Below are 26,450 nucleotides of genomic sequence, written 5' to 3' on the forward strand. Positions count from 1 at the left end.
GTGGAAGGTCTGCAGGGAAGACATCAGAGGTTTTTGCCATACATATCTCTATAAAGAAGACCTGTCACCTGCATTATGCTATTACATAGGGGCTTGTCACTTTATTCTCAGTTGTGATAATAGAAAAGAAAAAATGTAAAAAAGTTTACAATTTAAAAACAGACAAAAGTTGCCTATCACTGGTACTATGCAATCATAAAAAAATAGTCATAAAGTCAAAAAACTGAACAAAGTACTATAGACAATTTTGAGTATTGTAATTTTCCATTGCATTGCATTTTCAGAGTAAATACAGTTTGTGGCAAAAGAAATGTTGTTCACCTTTTTATTCTACAGGTTCTCTGATTTCAGAAAATGTATAATATATTGGGGGTTTATTTAGTTTTAAGAGGCCATTTTATCATGTGTCATGACTTTATGATAAACATACTCTAAGGAGGTTAAAATCAGCATTAGTTATACTTTAGTGAACCAAACCTTTATACACTATTTATTCAGTTTAGACATTTTGAAGAATGCTGATATCTCAAACTGTGGCTTAAATTCAGTATCCTAGCATCTTTATACAATGATCATATTCATAAGGAATTCTAATTTAATGGTAAAAAAAAATTGGGTAAGTGGATAAACTCTTTCAAACAAAATGTATTTAAACAGTCTCCATAATTTTTCATGATTCCTTTTTTATGTATAGATCAGTGACATACTTCAAGGTAAAGGGTGATCACAGTTGTTCTGTTTTCACCATTTACTAAGACATGTGAAGAAAAATGTAGGTCAAATGCAAATGGTGTGCAGCGTAAAGCAAACATTTGTTCAGCCGCAGTCAGAGGCACAGAAGACTTTTCTGGATTTTAGTAAGCCAGGGCCCTCCCTCTACCATTAATCATTTCAACATCTCCTATATGTGTGCTGGGCAGGGCCCAGGCTCTCTGTTTGCTTTAGTCCCAATTGGTTGCAGTTTTATGCTAATTTATTTTATACTTAAAACTATAGTAAATCCATTTTATTTGTTTTTAATATTGTCAAGATTATTTATTGTTTTACCTACCCATGTGTTTTTATTTTTACGAATAGTTGCCCATAAAGTTTTAGCAAAGTAAAAAGTCAGAGATAACCAAGTGCATTTCCAGAGGGACAGCTCCCACATTTCAGGTATAGTCCAACTGAAATGTTCAAGAGAAATCACTTTTAGTAATTTTTCATAATGAAAAAATAAGTAAGAGAACTATGCATATAAAGGAACCTGTGTGTATTTTTATGATTTGAACAAACTGATTGCTTTCCTTCCATTTTCTAAATTGTTCTTTGTTCAAAATATAGGATGAATCTGTATATCCCCCACCTACTAGATTGTAAGCTCTTCGGGGCAGGGTCCTCTCTTCCTGTATCACTGTCTGTATTAGTCTGTCATTTGCAATCCCTATTTAATGTACAGCGCTGCGTAATATGTTGGCGCTATATAGCAAATACAAAAACTCAATAAAACACTTTACCAAGAGGAAGAGATCAAGTAAATGGTTCATATTGCTCTCTCATCAAATATGCAAATACAAAAACTCAATAAAACACTTTACCAAGAGGAAGAGATCAAGTAAATGGTTCATATTGCTCTCTCATCAAATATGAAAAAATATTATTAGTTTGAGCAGTGGTTAGTTTGAGCAAGGAATGAATATATTCATTTTTATAGCAAATACACCAAAAAAAAAAAATAATGGTGGATTTCTGAATGCATATCTTCTAGTGTCACCTGTGTATAGTTGATGAAATTTCAGCAAGAGTCTTTTTTGTGTTGCATGCTTGGAAAGAGTTATTTGTGGCAACAAATATAATAACAATAAATATTCCTTAAGTATTTACAAACTCCAACAGTCCATGAGCTACAAGCTAAACTTTTTTTTCAGGGAGTTGCCTACATTGTATTGTTGCTGCTGTAATGGCAAAGAATCAGTAATAAAAGGAGTTCTAATTCATTATATATACAGCAGGGGAAAAAGTGTTGAACACATCAACATTTTTATCAGTAAATACATTTCTAATGGGACTATTGAAATTAAATTTACACCAGATGTCTGTAACAACCCAAGTAATCCACACATACAAAGAAATCAAAATTAATATGTCCACAAATAAGTTGTGTGTAATAAAGTGGAATAGCACAGGGAATAAGTATTGAACACATAAAGAAAGGGAAGAGGAAAAAGACATGAAAACCAAGAAACCTGCTGAAATCTGTCAGTATTCACAAAGTAATCCTGCCCCTTATCAGTGCAAATTATCAGTTAGTTTAGTCCTAATTGATGACCTACAAAAAGGTTTCTCTTTACCAAGGTATCAAACAAGAAGCATCTCATGATAGGTTAAAGTATGAAATCTCTCAAGACCTTCACAACCTTACTGTTGCAAAACATACTGATGGCATTGGTACAGACATATTTCTAAGCTTCCCAGTGAACACTGTTGGGCCCATGACCACATTAGAAATATATTTACTGAGAAAAACATTGATATGTGGTGTCTCCCTTCCATATTTACCACGGCCGGCGTTAACACTTCCGACGCAGGGGTAAATAGGGAACATTCCCTCTCCTCCTTATGCATTGCGGAGGACAGGGATTTCCCCTTGGGGCATTCCTGGTGGGGGGCGGAGCCATTAGGGCGGGGCCTCGAGAGAGATTCCAGCCTAGCGTGCTCCTGCCTACCCCTGAAATAGCCTAGTGCCCAAAACAGTTTGCTGACCTTTCCTTCATTGCTTACAATAAATATATATTGATTAGCCCCTTTGTGAAAAGAAATCACTGATGCAAATGTCCAGTCCCAAATTTAGCAGGGACAGCATACTTCAGCTTAGTAACTTTACAATAATGTAAGCTATTTTGTCTTAATATGTTAATAAATACCCTGTTTGATTGCTTTTTTAACCATAGGCTCACAATTTGACAACTAATACATTTATTTAGACACCGGCACCAATTTACAGGTAAAAGTATAAAACATCTAGTATTTTAAATGTTTCCTGCAGCATTTTTCCTTGTCATAAACAATGTTATTCTCTTCCAATTTGCATCTGAAATCCCCAACAAATTTGACTACTTCGGGAAGGTCAATTCCCTGGCACAGCTCCTCCCCTCTTGCACATCATAACCCTCTCTTGTTTCATGATTGCCTAATTATGATTATATTCAGACTGGCAGTGAGGTTCTGGTATGATTACCACTTCCTCACACCCATGAACAACTTCTGCATGCAGAGTCTCACCCATGGCTGCCCATAGAGAATAATTGCGGGCAGTATTGAGTGTTCAGTACTGCCTGCTGTAAAAGGTTCAGGCGCTGGTTCTTTAAGATCACGTGCAGGTGGCCAAGCAGCTGGCAAGATGCCAGCAACTGGGAGCCATGCTGGGACCATTGTTCTTACCACTACTTTAAGCATAGACAAATGTGTCCTACGGCTGCTCAATCCCTATATACAGCCTGATTTTTAAGTAGCTGCTGGGGATGGTGAAGAGAAATACTTCAGAGTACTATTTAGTGACAGCACTGCTACTGAAATCACATCCAAGCTGCCAGTATACAGGAATATTCTCAGGGCTTTTACAGGAAAATAACTTTCCTAAAGAAATAAAATCTTATGCGAAGATTGTTGTTGAAATAAATTATGTGGTGACAAGGTCTCTATAAATATTGCACTGTCTTCTTGAAAAATTATTTTGATTTATTAGAAATTCTGTGACAGCTGTCAATTATTTACAAACAGTCATGTGATCACCATATCAAAGCTGACATGGTGATCACGTGATTAGAAATTAGTTGCCAATCAGAGCAGTTCTCAGTCTGGGTGGGCAGCTGTCGGTGACGGTATATGCATAAAATGAGCAGTGTGATTTAGTCAGATACTAAAAGTAGACTAACATTTCCTTTGCACAGAACATTGTGTAATTTAATATAAATTTACAGATTGCAGATACAAAGAGGACAAAACTAGACCGATCAGCAGCTTTCCAAAACTGTTTTGATCATTTATATCTTTAATCAATTAATTTGTTTATCATATCTGTTATGACTGCACATCACCAAAGCATTGCCAAATTTATTAAAAACATTACACATTCAAGTACAACTGCTAACTGAGAGGCAGTAATGCTGCATTCTAAGCAGCAGCTAAAACATGGTCTTTCTTACACCTGTCATTTCATACCGTATGACATGCCAAAATTCTTCCATTTTTATTTTTCCTGAAGACACCAGTGGCAGTAGCAATAATTGTAGGTGTATTAAAAAGAACTTCTACTGAGTAAAACCTTCTGCATATGCTAGTTGTCTCTCATGCTGACCTATTGCCTTTATACTATGAATCACTAACTCAGAACAGGTATGCAGATTGGCAGTCTTGACATTACTATGGTTTACTGAGCTTAACATGTACTAGGTACATGAGTGATATAATGAAGCTGGTGTATCAGCACAACAGCCAGGCATGTAGCAATTTTAGGAGTTCATAAATGGTATTAAACCTTTAGGAGGCATTTACATTATTAGTGAGTTGTCTGATAAACCTTAGAAAACCACGCTGATGTGAACAAGCCATTCACATGGGACACAACTAAAAAAAATGTACTTATCCTTTAAACCTAGATCCAGATTTTTAATTGAAACAACTTATATGTAACTGAAAGTCATACTTTATTCAGAACCGATCAAGTGATTTAGTTATTTTTTACCTTATTTAGGTCACATAAAAAAAGTTTTAATGATCCCTGTTGTATACAGAATATGGAACCAGGTGCTTGCTTGACTCACACTGTGATTTTTTGATGTCTGGCTTGAGAAGAACAAAAAGTTAACTGCGATTGGTACTATTATAAAAAAAAAAGTTGCCACCATGCTCCTTTCATGTTCCCACTTTCTCTTCTACTCATTGAAGCCAACCAGATATTCTAAATATACAAAATAGAAGTTTTGCATACTAATTTGAGCAAAGCTGCTTGATTATTTTAAAGTGTGCTTCATTTGAGGTGCAGGTGTGACTAATGCACTTACAAGTATAATAAACCCCTTTGCATCTCTTACGTGTTATCATGAAAACAACCAGATGGTCCTCTCTGTAGATCTTTGTTCAACACTACAGACATCCCAGGGAGAGGCAGCTCAGTAGAATGGGCAGGTGTGTGATGTGCTCATATCACTGCTGCTAGGAGGCAATTATTTCCAGTAACGAAACATTCAAGCTGCTAAATCTCTTTTCTAAAAGTCTAAGTGCCACCTAGCAGCATTGGTCTTTACCTTTGGCAGCCTCTGATCTTTTTATTTCCCTAAAGTATATGAACTACTGATAGAACCTGGAAGAGGTTTCCAAGCCATTCTGTGTAATAGCTCTTCATTTATGTATGGCCTTCTGGCCAGCAGACCACGTTCTTATATGTTATTGTTATTACATATAAAAGGTATAAAATGCATCAAAGATCAACCTCTACAAGTCTCATTTTATTCACTTTGTTTGGGGAAAAATATTCTCTGAAAATATTTTTTTTCTTTGGATTATTAGGTAAAGTTTACAGTTTTAAAAGTTTCTGGTTCAGTAGAGTTGAGTGACATAAGTGTGATAAGTAATTTACTTTTATGGTGTTTTGCTAGTTGACAAGTCTGTGACTCGAGCAAGTCGGTCAGACTAATAATGCTAACAGAGGTCTTGGGAAAATGATATCAATAATTTTATAAATATTGCAGGCCCATTGAGTATTTAACAGATATGGTCACTGTTATTCTAGAATGGAGTGGAGATGGAAATAAGGAAACCTGTTTTTTACATTAACATGAATAAAGCAGAACAGAGATTGCCATCAAAGTCAGGACTAGAAGCAGAACTTTGTTGTCAGGTAAGCAGCCTAGGATCAAACATAAGATAAAAAGCCAAGGATGAGATGGGAAGCAAAACACGAAACCAACATACTGTACCCATGCATGCTCTGTAGATATCCTCTGCCATGTAGTACTCATACTATTGCCACAAATATAGTTCCCCTAATTTTCTTAGATGGCCCCTGTCACATAGCACTCTGCATAATGTTCCCACTTCTATAGCCACCATCACATAGAACCCCCTCACTGTTGTCTTCCTTTTAGTTTACACCATATTTTATTCCTTCTTTTTGTTTTTCACCTTCAAGTGCTCCCCCTTTGTTTTTGTTTTGTTTTAAGGATGTGACAAAAATACGGGCTTAACCATCCTAGCCATTTTTTTTTGCCTGTACGAAGGTCGGGCTTAACGGCTAGGTGGTTAATCGTAGTCCCACTTTTAAAATATCTTCCTTATGTAGTACCACTTCTTGTGTTCCTTCTGTAGTTCCAATTTTATTTTGACATCCTTTTGTAGTCCCACACTTTGTGGCCTTAATGTAGTCCACGTTTAAGTTTTTTCCCTATTGTAATGTACCTTTTTGTAATGGTCCCCGTTTAACATATGCAGTGGAGGACATAAAAAAAATTATATTTGTAAGCAAAAATGATAATGTTTAAATGCTTCAGGATTCTCAGTTTTTTGCTCTAATGTTTCATTGGATGATTAAAATCTTGAATATCCACCAGTCCAGGCCATTATCCTGTTCATTCCACAATGCTTCTCCGTGCCAATCCAAAATGTTGCTCCACATCATGTCATAATGCTTCTTTAAATATGCCACAATGTACCTCCAACTAGGTAATGTTGAAGGTTCAACAGTTGAACTACTGTTCAGAAAGTTAACACTGTACAGAAAATACTGGATGTTCAGATCTTTAAAACTGAGCATTTGCTGTCTCTAAGTGGTTTGTTTGCTAGGATATTTTTGCACTATTAAAGGTCCCCTACCAGGTGGTAGAGCTAATTAAAAAAATAAGCCATGCAAAGTCTCTTAACAAAAAAAAAAATAAATAAAATGCCATGGCTTCTGGTGTATTTTTCTTTTAACCCTTCCCTGCATGGTGCATGCCCTGTGTAGTATGGAGCGAAGCTCTGTATGTGGCACCATTACATCATTAGTGGTCATCCAACGGCCAGTTGCCATGGACCTGAAAATGGACCAACATGGCGTCAAAGGTGAAGATGGTAGTTTCCTGGAATGCAGTGACAGTATTCTGGATCTCTCATCACTGTAAGATGCCTGCAAATAGATTAGTCTGTGAAAAATCACCAAGTATGCTGTGCATACTTCCTAATTATGGCTGAAGGTCACCACCTACTAATAAGTACAGTTCTCCTTCCAAGTTGACCTAACCTTATGTAAAAAGTGAACGGGGGAACAAAAGTATTGGATCCTAGTTCCAGATTTATACAGTGCTTCTGCTTTTCTCCAAGTTGAGATAAAAGCCTTTTGCCTATTATTCAGTTTCATTCACCTGTCAAGTGTTCAAGCCTTATTAGTCTTCTATAAAATAGGGATACCAGCCTTTGTACCTGATGTATTAGGCTGGCCAGGGGCTGGAGCAAGCTACACTTAATTTAAAAGTAGAGGGTACCACCCCTTCATATGCTGCTTATGTGTAAGATTGCAGAATCAGCACTATGGACAGCTCAGAACATACCACTTATTACCAATTTTTTTTTTAAAAGAGACCCTGTTGGCAAACCAAAAAACTTTGCATCTGAATGAGGAATCACAAAAAAAAATAGGAAGTGATACCATTTAATATATATAAAGCACATAAATCTGCTTCACATATTTATGGAACAGAGCCCAAGGAGTTGTATAGACAGTAGTACTTGGGACATTTTAAGGGGGGCTCATATTAAAGGAGAAAAAGCAAGCAAGCCTTAAAAGGAAACTTTTCAAGGACAGGTAAATTTTAAAGACATTTTACCATAGGAAGCTGTAGTTGAAATGGGTATCAGTTGCATATGTGTAAATAAAAAGTAATTCAATATCCTAAAAATATCAACTGTTCTTTGTACTTGTATTACTTTATTGATATGTTTTGTAAGTTTATGATTTTTTTATAATAAATATAGGTCAATGATAGTGTCTGATTAGTAGCACTTACAGCAATTTGCAAGAAATAATTGGCTGCCATACAAGTGATTGGACAGGAATAAATAACTGATCCAGTAATGATAGGTTATGGTGTCCGTGTCAAGATACTAGTATTTTAGATATGACTGATTAATATTATAATTGAAGTGACAGCTTTCTGAAAAAGCAGCAATGACTTTCAATTTCTGAAACTCAAAATACATGATGGGATGCAGGGTGATATCTGTACTGTAAAAATGCATCCTGTGCTCATTGTTGCTCCTATAAATCATACTCCTACACGTTTTCCTACATTTATAGGCAGGAGCTTATATTTCACTTTCTTAAAGTAGCACCATAAACTGGCTTTGTTTCTGTAGTTTTCTAATTGCTAAATGCACAATATGCACTAATCAGCCAAAACATTAAAACTGCCTACCTAATATTGTTTAGATTCCTGTTGTCCCTTCAAACAGGCATGGGTAATTCCAGACCTTTTAAGGTGTCTCATAGTATTGTAGGTTCTTTTGGTGATGGACAGAGGTTAGAATGGGCACACTGAATGGTTTATGGATATGGAAGATACTTTTCTCATTGCAACTAAGAATAAGGGGTTTTCATCAGTTTATGCTACAGTATCTTTTCTGACAAATGGAATCAAACAGACTTGCCTCCAAATCTGCATGCACATCAATGATCCTTGGATGCCCGATACCCTGACAATGGTTGTTCTTTTCTTTGGTAGGTACTACATGCCAAGGACACACCCCACAACACCTGAACAACAAGTTTCAAATCTTGTTATAACTTTGATTCATCATCATTTTCTACCTACTTGCACATGGCAGAGATGATGGCATGTGACAAATACACACACAAGTATCAGCTACACACCAGCTTGATTAAGCTTGCTGATACCCTCACAAGATCTTTGATCCTGATTCAGAAGACACACCCTCACAAATTCAGTACCAGCTTCACTAAAGACTTACTGCAAAGCAAAAAGCAGAGGTCCTATAAAGGCATTACCAACTCCGATGAATCAAGCAAAATACTTTCAACTGTATCTCAGTCCATATTGCTTATTGAGTATCAGTGTACCCACTCCAGTCATATAGAGGTGTTGGCCTAACCTGGCTTATCCACAGTGATGTTACTGCTCACACACAGTCTCTTGAACTTCAGTCCCACCTATGACATATGCCTTATGGCAGGGTTACCCAATCTGCTACACCAACCTCCTGCTATACCTAGTTATATCCCTACCCAAGTGCTTAGTTGGACCAATCTCGTTGTGGGGGGTGGCTTCCAGCACATCTTGTATTCCTCTGTAACATTCATGCATGTCCCCCTACATATTAGCTATTAATGATTTTCCTAACTACTAATATATGTAAAGCTGACACTGGGTACAATAATCTACTATAAACTGTGTAACAAATATCCTACCTAGAAACTGAAGGATGGTAAGGCTTCTTATCCAAATGTTGTGCTTTCCGACATACCCAAAAGTGAAATGTTGTCCAATTAGGCTGCTTATGATCAGTTTAGTTTGCCAGTTAAACATTTTTGTTTACTAATAAGCTGTGGTGTGAATGCAACCATCAGAAGGCTTCTAGAGGTCCTGTCCCTGAGTACACCATTATGCCCCTTTTCTAACTGTGGAGGTAAATTAGGGATTATTGGTACAGTAATCTCTCTGTCTGTCATTATTAGATATTCACAGCATTCTAAACTCTGAGAACTCTGAAGTGAACCTTTAGGCAAGCAACTAATTGTGTGGTTGAAATGCATATTTTCCTATTGCTCAACAGCTTGTGTCAAACTATTCAGAAATATTTGTCTGGTTAAGTTTGTCACTGATTCATTAGTCCAGCTTAGTAATAAATGTCCAATTATTCATATTCTAAGCCAACACAAATATTTTTATGAATGTTTTTGTACAATATATAAAGAACTAATAAAGCATCTTGGGAAAAAGTGCACACCTCATAGGCTGCTTACATGTTTCAGATGGCATATGCAATCTTTAGCTTGGAGTGTATGTTTCACATATATGTATACATGAATATGTGTCTGCATTATCCAGTCATTTACTAGTAAAATAGAATAATTTGTCTAGAAACATAATAATGCAACAAATGAAAATGCATTAATTATTGTGTTGTATCTAAAAAACTGCCAGCAAAGTAATTAGATAAGTTAGACAGGGGCACATATATAAAAGTATTTGTGTGTATGAATGTACATATATGTGTGTGTGTATGAATATATATATGAGCTGCATTCGTGTGTTACTAACCAGTGCACTGGGTCCATGTAATAGGCAGGCCCCACTTTGCCATAACAATGCCATCTTTAAATCACTGCACACTTTTTTGCTTGTTCATCCAAGTACATATTAATTTTTCTTTTATGGTGCTTGTAAAAAAAAAATAAAAAAAAAATAGCAACTACTATAAGTTTTTTGGCTTGTATTGAGCCATATGTGCCTTGAAAAAATAAATAGCAAAACACACAGTGGGCATTGACTTACTTGAGAACACTCTTATTGATCCAATATTTCTCTCTCTCTCTCTCTCTCCCCCTCATATATATATATTGTATGGACTGTCCCAAACATTTTAAACAAATCTCCTATACCTTTATACCTGTTTGTGCTTATGCTAAATTAATTTAATTAATGGTTAATTATATTTAATATTTCCACAATAAAATAGATCTTTTCAAGGGTTTTTTTTTTATATTTAGGGCTGTCTCCAATTATAGAACATTTTTTTTTCTTTACAAATAACCTTCTTTTTTCGCATGTGTTACCTTCAAGTACAGTTTATTTTTTTTCTAATAGAATATAAGAAGAGAGTTGAGGACGGGAGGAAATTTGAAGGTCAGTAGAAGTGTCCCTTCGAGTATTCCTGTACAGCTTATCTTCTCTCCCATTCCTATTTTGTCTTGTGGGGAGAGAATGGCCAATCGTGAAGAATAGACGCTTCCCAATAGCCCAGTGCCATCCCTCATTAAACTTCTTTTATACTCGTCTTTTAAAGAAGCTGTCAAGTTCTATTCTGCGTCTGACAGAAAAGGCCAAATCTGCAGTACAGGAAACCAGGCACACACACGCACATGCACAGAAAGAAACTTTTTGTGTGAATGTTGTACCAAGCCGGCATAGACGAATTTTCAGAATCATGTAATTTACTCTGGAGGCATTTACTGTACATAGCCAATAGTGATGGTAATTTCTTTCATTGTTGAACTGAAAAGATAACCATCAGTCAGTTGTCAATTGGTCAATTGCAGAAGTGATGAAAAGAGACTGGAAGGAACAATCATGTCTGTGGCTATCTGGACTCGTTGGTGCTTTTAGGAAAACGCGGGCTCTGGATTCTCTGGGAGACTGTATGCAGAAAGGCGACTAATGTAAAAAGTAATTAGAAATCTTTCAAAATAAACAATCTGTACAAATATTTGTTCACAAGTTTGTGTTTATTTTATCATCCAGTGACATAAATTTAGTTTTATGTAACTGAATGTTTTTTTTTTTTTGTTTTTGTTTTTTTTTACTGATTCAGAAAGCTGTCTCCCTAAATTTTTCTTTTTTCATCGTAAAATAAATAAGCCAGAACATTTTTTTTTTTCATATTTTTTATTTAGTTAATTTGATTGCCATTGTCATTGTCCAATAATACATTTTTTCAGCTTTAATAATGCAATGATAAAAGAACTATTTTTTTTTTACATTTTGTGCTGTTCCCTTTTATTTGTTTTTTTTAATAAATGCTTTATGCCTTTTTTACATTTTTAACTATGCATCAAAAGGCTTTGCCATTGGCCATATTACCTGAGATTATATCAGTATAATGATTGCTTTATTAATATTCATACTGCTAGACAATGTAGCTTAGGGCTATTAAAAAGTGTTACATTGCCCTACTCCTCCAGAGCTATTGTACTCTGTACAATTTCCCTTAACAGTTTTATTTTAATTAATCCCTTGTTCTTTTTTTAAGTGTTGTGATGTTATTGATTTTAGGTTTCTGCTCTTTTGGCTGTGGTAGGTAATAAAAAGGATTACAGGCCTCCAGAAGGACGAGATATCATCAGCCTGTAATCCAGCCCGCGGTTTCCTAGATACCGTATTGTCTATTCTGTTCCGCTATGTGAAAAATGTTGAATATCAACAATGGGTTTCAGTGCTGTATTGTTGAGTTTTGTATGAACTAATCTTCCTTCACTAAAAAAAAAAAAAAACTACAGCTTTGGACAAAGTCTATAGCCAGTGCATTTGTAACTCCCTATGCACAAGGTCTGACTGTGCAGGCAGAAGACATTTTGCTCATTTGCTCTCCCCTTTCCTGTAGTTATCCTGCTTTCAGGTGTCAATTGTGATTTTTATTTTTCCAGTCTGTTTGGGCATCGTTTCTGTGAAAGTCCCTGGACTTAGCTGCTGTAGTAGGCCTTGCAGAAAGAGTGCTGTCCAATGACTGAAAGGTAAGCCTTTGCTGATCTCCTCCGGTGTGTCACTAGTTAACAGTAGGGGATTGTTGAGGTAATTCTTTGATTTTGTCCCGAGGCCATTGCAGCTTTTGCACAGTAATATATATCTAGTCACAGTAAGCTAATTAGACTGACCCTGTTTAGAATGCTTTCAAAACTACGTCACCTTTGCATCTCTAAAAACGCACTACTTTAATGCATTCATACATTGATGATAATATTAATTGCAATAAATGTAGCAATAACAAGCTGTTGTTTCTGTAAATGTCTATTAGGCAGCAATATTTAACAGTAATAGAACTTTGAGGGTTTAGCTCAATAAATGGGACTTTTTAGGCCAACTATATCTATTTCCCTTATTTTATTACTAGTTAAATTAGGGATGTGGCCATGTGAGAATTAGAGGGTCGGTTATTCTTTGTTGAGTTAAGCAATAATAAACAGTATTACCTTATTTGAGCAAATTTAGGGACTGGGAATATGATTTAATGACCTCAAATCTCTCCATGGTAATATCATTAGACAGTACAGTGTATAAATTTAAAGCTAATTCAGTCAGATTTTTCGTCTGTTTAATTTTGTAACTATTTAGTGGCCATGTACAGGCTGATGTGTAGAACTGTAAGCATGCATGCCCACACTGATAACGCAGATCATGTATAGCGTGCAGCTGTTTTGTTTAGTATCTCTTTGATATTTTACAGATCAGGTGCAACTAGAGGTGAGTTACCTTGAAGAGGCAAACTTCCAGAAATGATTGCTTCCAATATAATTGCTCTGAAATGGATGCGCACAATTGAATTAGTGCCCTGCTGTAGATCGGCTATTCTTACCCAGGCACTTTAATCTCACTCCTAAAATCCATGAATTGGAAGATGGTGCAGATAAGAGTTGCTTAAGTCTGCATTTAGTGCCAGGCAATGATGGCCCCCTATGAAACCACTTCAGAATCTGTGCTTGCGGTAGTGAACCTGAAATTTTCCCCTTCCTTGCACATTATTGTCAGTCAATTATGAAGTGGAACTGAACCAGAAAATCTGGTACAGTCTGGTAATTAGTACAAAGAGTTTCCAGTCTAGTGTAAAGGCAGAGATGCAAGAGCCCCAGCAGCTACAGATACAGTTTTGATCAGCCTGGACACTACTTCTCATTCTGCTTGATTACCTCTTAAGATACTTGCTCCATCCCTACAGGTCTGCTTTAGATTTACTGCTACTTATGGGCCTAGTTTTGCTATTCTCTTTCCTTTCCTACAGACTCAATCTACTATTTACAATCTGCCATTTTAGCTCATCACACAGACACAATGTGACTTGAACAACAAAGAGACAATTTATCAACACATCTTGAATTCAAACTTAAGCAGGTCTATTATTATAGAGAAGCAGCAAAGAATGAAACGCATGTTTATTTCATGTTTTGTTAAGTTGTTAAGGCGTCATCTGCAATGTAAATGCTTCTTATTTACTGTTTGGAAAGTATGCCACAACTACTATATAATTGCAAATATTAGAAAACCAGCACCTGGGTTTGACGAAACAAGACTTGTTTGCTTTTGTATAAAGCAAGTAGTAATTTTTTTGTGGCTCTTTATGAAAGCTTTAGATTGTTTGGGACTGACAGACTATATGGTCGTTATCAATAACATTCATACTTTATCATTTTTTCCAATAAAGTTTTCAGTAATTTACAAGAAGGTAAGGACTGCTATTGTACTATAGTTCCAATATGCCTAATTTTTCCAGGTTGCTTATAAATTCCATGGTAGTGGTGAGAGCAACTAGTTGGTGTAAAAGAAATACATTCATGTCTATTACACCTATCACATAGGCTAAAATTCATCATTCTAACTAGTTTACGTGTGACTACTGTGTCTAAAAAAAAGTTTTGCGATTTGGTACTGCTTATTGCACTAATGCTCTAATGTTTAGCAGTTTTTTTTAATACTATAATATGCATACTTTATGAATAATACTGTTTTTATGACATTTTACTTATTATTTTTGTACATGTTTGGTATAAAATACATTAGTAGTATTTATAAAATATAACTATTTTTTTTTCTAGTCTTAGCTTTAAACCCTATTGGTTTACTGATGTGGTTTGCCAGTGTAATAGCATCAGGATACATTCACCCACTTTGTATTTTGGTTTACAAGCTAAATAGCGTTTACTAGATCATCCGCAAAGCAAGGAATGTTGGGACCTTGAAACTTTACCACCCTTGTTTTCTAGGTAAATATTTACTGAGCCAACATCAGTACCATTAGACATTGTTTTAAAAATGGTCCCCACTTGCCATCCTTCCTGGGCATCCAAAGAATTTTTCCAAGGAAATAAAGTGAACTTTCAGGTCTTTGAAGTACTGGGACAAGAGCAATATTTACTAGAATGTGCTACTTGCTGATTCTTACTTTTTTGGTCTGTGGTCTGTACTCTTTGTGCTAGTTGATCAAAAAGAAATAATAACTTATATGCACGTTTGATCCTAATCAGTGGTTTGGATTTAAAAATTAGGTAACCGGTGCCTTCCAAATGTAGAGAATTGGAAGGCACCAGTGGCAGTTATACTATATTATTGGAACTAAATCAACAGACCACTAAATAATAATAAAAAAAATTCTCTAACAATAGGAAAATTAATGCTAGGGTTTAAATCTTAATATCATACTGTTATGATTAGAACAAATGAGTCTATTAAGTACATTAAGAACAAGCTTCTAGTAACCTTTCTCAAGGATGATTAACAGTAGCACAAAGACCAATTCCATCTGCTTGTCAAAACATAGGTTACTGTGCACTTAGACCCAGAGCTCTCAGAGAGGTCATATATTGTCATGTGTCAGTTTAGTGAGAACATATATGATGCCATTGTGTCATTTGTCATAGTAAATCTCCTATAATATTTTTTTCTTTTGTACAGAATAAAGAAAAAACTAATTAAATTAATAAAAATATTGATACATTATGTTCTTGTAATACAAAAGGTGTTCTCAAGAATTTTAAGTAAACTATTACTATGCTACCCCTATTTTTTTTTAATAACTTATATTTACTCTGTCTCAAACTGATTTTAAACTTTATTATGAAACAGAAGGTTAATTTCAACTCTTCAAAATCTATTCACATAATCACAATTTAAAAAAAATCTAAGACATGAAATAATATTTTTGTTGTTGATTCATTGGTTAATATACTTCAGCAAAGTAGGGATTAAATGCTGCTTTTATTAGCCCAGATAAGGCTGTGTGGTTTTTGCAATGTGTAGAATTTAATTAGCTATATAAATGCCAGAATGACAAATAAGGTGCTATTGTCTTGATATCTGCTCTGGAATAGGTCTTTTAAAGTAAATTTGCTGTATTAATCACCTAAAAATATTTTTGATCGCTGAATTAATAGCTTGCAGGCTGCTCCAGGTACTCATTGGCATAGGTGATTGCCTCTTAATTACTGTATGGACGCTTTCTATTCACTTTTATTAATTCATGTTTTCTGGCAAAATCCCAAAAGGCAGCCTTCCCCTATATCTCCTAATTACTTCTGTAATTGAATTTGCCCACTTTTTCAAGCCTATTTTTCTAACTTGACTGTATGTATTCATTCTTTATTGTATCTGTCTTGTGTTAGTTTTCTGCAAGCAGAATGTACATTGATTCTTCCTCCGTTTCTCATTAATTTTCAAGAGCTTTGCTACATGACTGTTTTTTTTTTTTTTTTGGCCTGTCAGTCCTATTGCTTGGGCCAAAGAAGATGCTTATTATTTAAGGTTAGGTAAAATAGACTGAAGTTAATTAATTCATTAGTAACTCAGAGCCAATTATTAGAGTTTACATATGCACTCGTTAACACGACACAAATGAGAAGAGGCCAATGACAAATGATATCTTTAAATTTAGCCAAACCCAGTACAGACATAGTACCTGCAAATTATTCTTTATCCAGGATGGATGTTTTTTTCTCTACGTTTTAGTTTCTGTATAGAACATAATCCTAACTCGTCATGGGATCAGTAATTAATTTTGACTCGATCGTTAGTACACTAAAGTGTGAATATGTGCTTATTCTTCCCTATTCTGAAAACTCTACCCATTTGTTTTGCGTGTATGTAATGTATATAAATTTAAATGTTTTACAAGTCAGTATTACTGGAGGCTGGTCATTTATTTATTTTTTAAGTTTAATAAATCTACCAAATTTATTCTATAGTGAAAGTAATGTTTAAAAGCAAAAATTATAAATAAAATGAAAGTGTAGTGAAATGCATTTAATTCAAAACAAAAATTATAAATAAGAAGAAAGTGTAGTGAAACGCATTTAATGCAAAGCAAAGTTAAATTATAATGCATGTTATATATGCCAACACACATTATTTTATTTTTTTTTTATTTGGTTCAGTAAATAATAATTTTTATGAAGTCTTTGCCAGAATTAACTTTTTGTTCAGTGTTTCAAGTTGACTACTGTTTTTTTATGGTGCCCATTTCAATAATATCTAACCTTTTTTGTAAAAACTTATATTGCCTTTGCATATAAATGATTTCTTTATGTAGTATTCATATTTGTCTTGCAAAAGTTTTGTCAAAGTCAACTTTGTCATTTTGAATATCAAATCGCATGAGAGGATCGGCACTTGAGTATGAACTTGCTCATTCATGGTTACAGATGGTCTTTGTGTACCTTGCACAGATTTTGAAGTTCAATACTATTTCTAACTGCAATATTGCATGTTTACTAATAAACTGAATGAAAGCTGTAAAAGGTTTTTATGATCTTCCCCTGTCTATGGGCCAGCCTTAGTGGCTGCTGATAGCATTTGGTTTAATATGGTCTGAGTGAAAATGCTTATGTGCCCATGGGCATCCAGTGATTCTCCAGAAAAAACAGATCATCCATGGTACATATTTCTGGCCAGCCACTGCTGTTTGTGTGAGATAAGATTGTAAATGGTGGTATCTGTTTTGTGGAAAAGCATGTGTGCTCAGTGGAGCAGTGTATTAGAGTGCATGTTTATGCTAAGATTGTTCTAAAGGACGACTGTTTTAACAGATCTTACAACTGACTTCAGCGCTCGGTGTGGTGTACAACCTGTAGTGCATTGTGGGTGGTAGGAATGCAAACTGGTATTTCCTTTTAAAATGTAGGTGTATATGGCCTAAACCTGGGCTGAACATAAAATGTAGAACATTATTGCAAGCACATTTGTGTTTTTGTCATCCAAGTATGGATGAATGTGGGTGAATAGACAGAAAACATACAATGAAACTTCCATCACTGTCCTCATCTCGGAGTTAGGAAAGGTAATCTGATGAAGACATTGACTAATCTCCTGGGAAAAGTCAGGCTATTTTGTGTGCTGATACTCTAGCCATTAAGATTGTACCTTGTCTGGGTAATGATTATGCTACATCTATTGTTTTCCAAAGCTATTCAACCCGTTGTGCCAAGGATTGTACTTAACAGTTAACCATAGCTCTTTAAACTAGTATCAGACTTATCCATTTCCCTGATTGTTATATTGCCTACAAAGACAAATGTTTTTCTTGTTTTAATAAATAGAGAGATGTAAAATCACACTAAATGCAATCTACTACCCAAGTCAGGAAATATGCATTCAAGCCACTGCTGCCTTTCAGTACAGTATCTGATAATGGACTTGGTGCTTCGATAAAAAACAGTATTTTCTACCAACAGGTTTTGTTTTGCAAGAACCCTAACATGCACACAGATGGTATAATACGCATTCATTTCAATACTTGTGCTGATATCCAAAGCTGTTTGTGGGAGGCAATATTTGGACACCCTGGTTAACTGCACATGGTCAATTTATTAAAGGAGTATATGCTGTTCAATAAGCAAAAGGAGTTTACACTTCACTAGTGAATAAGGTAAGGCTTTGTTAACTCATCACTTTTTTTACACCTCATTCACCAAAGTTGGTGAAAACCCACACCGCAAAATGAATATTCTCAACTCCTTTCCTAAAATAAACTCCATATGCCAAGTGTGAAACACTGCATTGGTAATTTGAAATAAAAGTCCACAGGACTTTCCAGCTTTTCCACTGGCAGCGTAGAGTACACCCTTTCGTTGTTTAAGGCTGCCAATTTTGCACATATATGAGGCATATAGAGAGCCTTATTTAGAATAGGGGGGCATCCTCGCCTAGAAAGTCACCTGTGTGAGGTAACGTTAGAGGTACATGTTGCCTATGGGACCTAAAAACGTTTAATTATACCTCCACGTGACAGTTGTCTGCATTTATGTTCTTTTTCTGCCACCATGTTTTATGGTTTCTGTGTACAGTTATGTACGATACAACAGTATGGAGGTTAGTTTATTCTCTTTAAAGGAGACTTAGGTGGAAGATGAAGAGCCGGAAAAACCATGCCATGTCTTTTTCTATACCACACATGTTCTGTACAATAGACACTATCAATCTTCTACTACTGTTGTATTCATCCAGAGTAAAAGCATTCATTTAGCAACCACACATTTGGTACATTTAAATGGAAGATGAAGGATTAAATGGTAGTACTTAGTTTCAAGTTACATTAAATACTAAGGATCCATTTATATTTTAAGCTTGAGCTGCCATGGAAATCATTTTAGGATGAGTGAATTTAATGTAGGATTATCAGTTGAAATATAGATGTCACATACCATTTATTAATGTAAACTGTCTATAATATTACAAATTAATAACCCTTGAAGTATTCCATCAGACATGTAGCAATAAGTAGAGAAAATTCTTACTGTGTTGAGCACTGAGATAAATGACTTGGTTTCAACTCACTGCTCATGTCGACAAGAATGTCATCTGCTACAAAGCACAGTTGGTTTGCTACAACGTGCCAAAATAGCCGATCTCTCATTTTGCTATTACATGCAAAAAAGAACATTAGACTTTTCTAAAATATCTGCTATGTGTTTGAGAGGAAAGTTTCTGTGTTGTTCATAGCAATGGATCATATTTTCTTTTCATGTTCTGGGTTATACAAAAAAAAAATAAAGTAATAAAATATTTGCTTTAGGCCATCAAGTCTTTTTGTCTTGAATTAGGGATGAGGATCAGGCCCACATTGGGTTTCACACACGTTTTGCATGATTAAGATACCATTAGGCTGCTAAATTATGTCAGATTTGGTGGAAACATTTTTAAAACCATAAAGCAGTGCTTGACCTTTAAATTATGGTCAGCAGTAATACAGTGTGGAATAACAGGGACTTGGTAATGTGCCAACCTCCTCACTAGTAAAAGGGAGGCATGGAGCCACCATAATGTCAGTGTGTGTTGGGGTAGTATAGGAAAGACAGAGGAAATGTTTCTTAATGCTTTAAAATGGTAACCTATATAAGTAAAGAATGAAGTTTTCTATTGCTGATTTGTTTCTCTACAAATACAAGTTCCCTGGTTTGTTTTTCTAATTTACCAACTTAAAAGGTGTTCAAACTTGAAAGGTGAAAAAGTATTCAATTTAAGAGCTCCTACATTTCATCATCAGCAAACGTGTTCAAGTTTTGTGTATCAAAACACCGAAAACAGAACCTGCCAGACAATACTTTCTCTAAGTTGTATCTACATTTCCTTCAAACAGGAGACTGAATAATTCAAATACATTGCTCCCTCTAATGCACAAACTACACATTTCTGTATGGAACACACAACAAAAATATGGAAAAACACCTATTTAAAAATGTAAAAGGCCAATCAAATTTTAAATTCAGCTGAATACTGCAATCAGTTGTTTTTCCCCAGTACATCCCCAACTTCCCCATCACTGGTTTTAACAACAGTGAACTTACAGGCTTACAGGAATTGCTGACTTGTTTTGTTGTCATCTAAAACGTTCTAGTTGATGTTCGTCAGTTGAGACAACTCAAATATTCAACTGGTGACCAATGTGTATGCTGTGTAATACCTATTATCCCTATCATCATGGCACACCTACCTCTCTATGTGCCTACCTCTGGTATTAATAGATCTCGTCTCCTGTTACAAATTATTATCAAACTGTCAACCTTGCCATTTGTTCCGGGCTTTGAGGCTCTCCTTTTTGGCCATTGGGCTGATGATGTAACTCCTGCACATACGCAGTTAAATCAGGACTTAAGCAGACTAAGTAAGGATAATTTTTACCTTTAAAACATAAGCCTGCATAATCAAGCTGGCTATTTAGATTTTTTTCTTACCACAATTAAGGTAGTTACTTTCATAAGGAACCCAACAGTATAAAGGAGTTGCCCTTGCTGATATTTTGTTTAAGGTTTGTACTTTGCAGCGGTCATAAATTAGCCCTACTTATATCATCATTTGGTCAGACTGTTTGAAACCACAACATTTATTGATAACTAGAGTTTGAGCTACACTACAAACACAATGTCACACAGAGATTAGTAGATCATTTTATAATGTTTAAGATTTGATCTAGTTTACGGTGATTTACTAGAGGCAATGGTTCACAAATATAATTTAATCTTCCAGCATTTATTACCACTGGCTTTTCTCAGGTTAAAAAGGCTCCGTGGCCCATTTACCTTCCTGGTATAATAATATTAACAATAATAATCTGAAGCATTAGCCAAAAAGCCTGTATTTTTTGGAGGATGGCCATTCTTGGAGGATGGCCATTGTTAGGCTCTTTTTCTCCTCAGTTATCCAAAAAGAAGAAAAGAAGAGTGTAGGTAATTATACTATTAAAAAATATAAGGAATTTTAGTGGTTTTAGTACTGAATACCTACAAATTAAATCACAAGAGTAGATCTGATGAATGCCTAGTGAATTAGGTTTTCAAAAGTTCATTTATTTAAAAAATATGCAATGGTCAAATAATAATACAATGGTCTGTATGTCACAGTGACTCAAACAGCGAACTGGTTGCAAATGGATATGAGCGAACTGTAGTGGTGCGTGCACAAAAGCATTTGTTTTGTCAAATTGGAGTTAAATTGTTTCTATATATCTATGACATATGACATGTTATGTAAATATATATTTAGAAGATATTCAAAAATACATACTTTTGTTCTTAAGATATATATGTCTTAAAACAGCAAGAATAAGATGTTGAAGGTTGAATCACATTTCTTGCCTTGTTTTAAATGAATTTACACATTTCTTTTGCTACAGTGCATAAAGTTAGTGATGTCAGTCAGATGTCCTTATGATGGCAATGTACACTAACCCTTCATTTGGGCATTGCCAAGATATTAGAATAGACAATCTTTCTACGGGACACCCCGCAGTAGACAGTCTTGAGCTACTTACAACTCTTTCAATTGGTTTTGTCACTGATAAACTGTGACATTGCATTGTCTTCTTGTCAGTGGACATTATGCCTGCAGTTCAACAAAATATTTTTTCTCCTTCTGAAGCAAGGCATCTCACAGACTTTCCCTTCTTCTATTGATTTGTTTTCTCCTTCCCCTTTCTCTTCCATTGTTTTCTTATCGTAGCTGCAGGTTATTACGTAGAAAGTATTGATGGGAGTGGATGGCCTGGGTCGATGCAGAGCTAATGCATCCCTAATCCTACTATTGTTACAGAGTTGTGCTTTACTCTGGTCCCTGATGGGGAAAAGGTACAGAGTAGTTGATCTGAGTTTCATTTGTCACAAACCAATCCATCAATCAACCCCAAGCATGTCTGAATGGTGAATGACATGTGGGTTTCAGCTGAAAAAATTCGATAACACTGTATTGTCAGATTGCTCACTTTCCCCCTTCGATAAGAAAAATACATTGGCCTGCAACAGATAAGCATAGAGCTAGTATAGATTTAGAGAGTGACGAGAAAGCAGAGTTATAGATTTTCAGTATTAATACTACTTATGACCAAATAATATTGAATAAATCCTAGCCATATAGCCTGTCTGTCATCAAAAATACTTTTAATTGTTGTATTTTAAAACCTGTAAAATATAAAGAACTTTTTTTTTTGAGAATGCACATTTTCCCAGTGTACTGATTTAAGTGTTGGAAGTCCCGGTGGAATCATCACTTTATAAACATGCCACTGTGTCTCATTACATCTTTACAATACAACACCTACGGCTCTTCCCATCACATTAATGGAATTATCAATAGACACGCTCAATCACTTTACACTGATATGGATAATTTTCATTTTATGTAAAAGCATGATGCTTTATATTTTTACATCTACCACAGAGACATTTGAAAAGATATGGAAATGCAGTCCATCATTTATTTTTGTGTTAGATACATATTTGTATGAATCTGTTTACACATATCCAAAATAATTTTACATTTGTTCATATAAAAAAGAACTTTAAAGCTTGAAATGTGGATGTTACATAGGGATTGTAGCATGAACTTACTTCTCCAAACATCCATTCATGGTGGCCAAAGAGCCAGCCCACTGTATTCAGAAAGGTGTGTACAACGTCTGGTTAGCGCTTCCCACCAGCCATGATCTGTATTTATTGCATACTAAAGCACAAAAAATTATGTCTATGGGTCTAAAATAAGGTATATAAAGAAGATTTTAGGAGGAACCAGGGGACACAAAATATTAATCTAATAAACTTTAGCTGTAAGACATAAAGTTCCTTAGCTATTAGCCTGTATGCAGGTTTCCAAGTCTTTTTCATTTACCCCACTTTTGCTATGGCTAGGAGTTCACATTTTTCAATTCTGCTACAGTTCCCTATAGTATCACATCCCCTTTGGTCAGATATTAATAATTTGTGTAAACTATTGTCATATCAGTGAGACGTGATTTATTACGATGAAAATGTCCATGAGCAGAATATGTATGCCACCATTATTTACATTAATTACCTCTGCCACCACAAAACAGTCCAAATCAGTGGGCAGATCCTATTTATTATAAGGGAAATCCCTCTTGAGATATTCATCAGTATAAATTCAATTCATTTGTCATTAGTCAAACAGGCTTTTAATTGTATGTATCCCAATCCAAGTTAAAAGTTAAATATTGTCAAGTCAGTGCATCTTTTCCGCTGTAACGTTTGACACCAAAATCATTGATTTTTGTCTGCGGTTTAATGAAAAAAGCAGCATTATTGTAAGGCTATCTGCCGTGTTAAAATGACTTCATGCAACAGAAAACTCTGAGGTTGATTTATAAAGCAGTTTAGGCATTTTGACTTAAAGTGGATTTACTGTGTAAACATTTAGTTTAGCACCAAAAAACATTTAAATTAATAAACAAGTTTATTCACTGATACTCTTCCTTATCCATTTAAATGCTATTAAATATTGCACTGGACATACGCGGTCTTGAAAATCTTGTTGTTATACTTTGCCGAATTTAGAAACTGGGTGGATAAAATATTTATTTTGAGTTGGTCACTTAAAAAATGCAGACAATGTATTATTTTATTAATTTTTATTTTGGTTCCAATGCTATGGAACAAAAGAATGTAAAAGTGATGTTCTGGCTGTCAGATGGCACCATGTTCCACAGTGGGGTTGCAGCCATTCAGTATTCTCAGGGGGGTAAGTATTTGTATTCTTCTCTTTCAGGGATCCAGTATTTAGATTTTTGTACAAAGCAACAGAGTTGACTTTATTCTACTTCACAAGATTATGGCCTTGCTTCCCATATGGCAGGTTTGCTTATCACATATTTGCCTAATGAAAATACATATATATATATATATATATATATATATATATATATATATATATATATTACCCATTTATCATCCTTTGGCAGTCATAACATTGCCAGTGATACAAATAATTGTTCTCTACTAACATTTGCTTTCTCAACTGCACTATAAACATCTGTGTATCATCTTGCAGATTATATGAAACAATCTTCCGGAAATTAAAAAAAAAGGAACTCAACAAGAACACACTGACTTTAAAAAAAAAAAATAAACATATTGCTATCTTTTGTTATGGCAAAACATATCTCTTTTTTTTTTTAATAACTCCAATTACTTCCAATTGGAAATATTTCTATGTCTCATTTTAATAGAGATTTGCAAAGTTATAATTACAGCTTAAATCTGGTATCTCTGTGCCATTATTCCAGTCATTGAATTGTACAGTTTAATATGTTATGAAAAAAATACAGCCTTCTGGATATGTACAATTTTCCTTTCATTTCTTCTTTCAAGTTAGCAGCATGCAAAAAGATATGTTTAAACATTAAATCGTGCCATAGGTATGTAGACTGTGATTTCTCTGCTGTGGGATGTTGAAAAGCCGTTGTGTCCATTAAAGTAAATAGATTGTAACATTCAAAAATGCATTGAGATGACCTGTAACATGTATCTGGCTGATAACAATAAAATAATCTGGAAGGCAAGATGCTGGACATTAGGTAGCCTGGAGTATTTTTTTTAAATAAGATCTTTCTCTCTGAGCTCGGTGGCTTGCAAACTGCAAGAAAATCAATGTTGGAGTGCTGCAAATTTGTTGGATAAATTACATGTGCTTGGCTGCTCTATTGTATTTGTCCCATATTTCCAACTAGATACTTTTAGATGGAGTGATCCTATAGCACACATACTCAATATTGATTTTTATAGATTAAACAGAGCTTGAATTGAGCTCCATGGGGCCGGTAGCATGAAGAACTTAAGATTTCCATTTCTTCACAGTGGGATCCCATTCCTGGTGGATGCCTATTAGGAAAGATTAGTATCTTCAGAAGGAATGCTCTTACTTTATGACTGATCTGGAAAATGTAAGGTACAATGTACAAATTCTTTTGTGTTACTTATTTTTTAAGGTTTATTATAGTTGGGTGGTTAAAATCAATAGTTTCAGATATTTTTTTTTTATTTTTCAGCACTGTAGTGAATATGGACATTAATGAACCCCTGCGGAATGTAAGGTCAGTATATGCTGCTAGTCTTGTGATTATAAAAACAGTCTGTACCTTAATATGCAATGTTTAAACTTGGCTTATGTGTCTTTTCTTTTGTAGATATAATTATTACAGATGGGTCTCGGGGTGCTGTAGCTAGTCCTTATCGACGGAAACCTAATGGTACCAAACTTTCTAATTGAACTGAAGAATAAGTAGAACACTGAAATGGACAGGTACCTAATATTAAACTTGTTAAAATATAGTATCTCATGGACTTACTGGACCAATGATGCAGCTACAGAACTTGCAGAAGTACAGCAGGACCCATAGCTATTATATTCATTGCTATTTACTTACCTTGTTCTCTTTCACTTTGCAAATATAGCAACATCTTAGTGGGCTTTATTATTTAAATACCCCATAATAAGGGTTCTTTATTTTATATTTCCCCCCACACATTCCCGAAATGTGGAAAAAAGTGGGACTTCAATTACATTTTAAAATCTCATTCCATATATTCTTCTACTGCCAAATGCAATAATTTCTAATTATATTTACATGGAAATGTCATGTTTTACACCTCTTCTTCTGTGTATATGGTAGCCAATTAAATGTTCTGAGGCTCTGGTTTACATCTTTTCTTGGGCTTCTCCCATAGGAGGGCAACACAGAGGGGCATCTAGGGTAAATATGAAAAATGTGTGACCTAGATCTCCCTCTACTGCAAAACCACGTGCTTGTTTCAGTTTAGCCCCAGAGCCTACCCCTTGAATAATTAATATGCAGTGGTGGCTTACATGATCCTGTGTTCATCCTTGATACCAAAACCTGTGTCTGGCTGCTGGGTGGCAATATATTTGCTACCCATGATCTAATGCTGCTCTACCTTTCTATCTAGCCCGGTGTTTCTCAACCTTTTTTTTAGCTCCTGTAGGAGCCCTTACAGATGTTTTCAGGTCTCAGGGAATTCCTGCTAAATCCATAAAAGATTGGTGGGAAAAATGTTGCATTACTGCCCAGTAGAACGAATGCTCCCTTACAGTGGTGGTTAGAATGCCACCCCTAAATATATCTTAAGGAAGCTTCAAAGTCATGCTTCTGACTGCCATGTGGCATTGGCCACACAACTACAAAGTCACCATCAAATGGCAAGT

General features: G+C 35.2%; 1 protein-coding gene across 6 annotated transcripts in view; it reads left to right on the top strand.

Moving 5' to 3' along the window:
- The first annotated feature begins 12,256 nt into the window (after window positions 1–12,256).
- Window positions 12,257–26,450, top strand: part of SOX2 (SRY-box transcription factor 2) — a 61,459-nt gene continuing 47,265 nt past the window's right edge. For 2 of the 6 annotated variants that reach the window (XR_011920297.1, XR_011920301.1), the window contains exons 1-4: window positions 12,260–12,478; window positions 25,085–25,175; window positions 25,276–25,320; window positions 25,414–25,529. The gene's annotated coding sequence lies outside the window, so the exon portion shown is untranslated. Of the gene's footprint in view, window positions 12,479–13,587; window positions 13,678–25,084; window positions 25,176–25,275; window positions 25,321–25,413; window positions 25,530–26,450 lie in introns of those variants that run through there. The other 4 variants (XR_011920300.1, XR_011920298.1, XR_011920299.1 and 1 more) reach the window with 4 other exon arrangements.

This window comes from Pyxicephalus adspersus, chromosome 4, assembly GCF_032062135.1.
Source record: "Pyxicephalus adspersus chromosome 4, UCB_Pads_2.0, whole genome shotgun sequence".
Classification (NCBI taxonomy): Eukaryota; Metazoa; Chordata; class Amphibia; order Anura; family Pyxicephalidae; genus Pyxicephalus; species Pyxicephalus adspersus.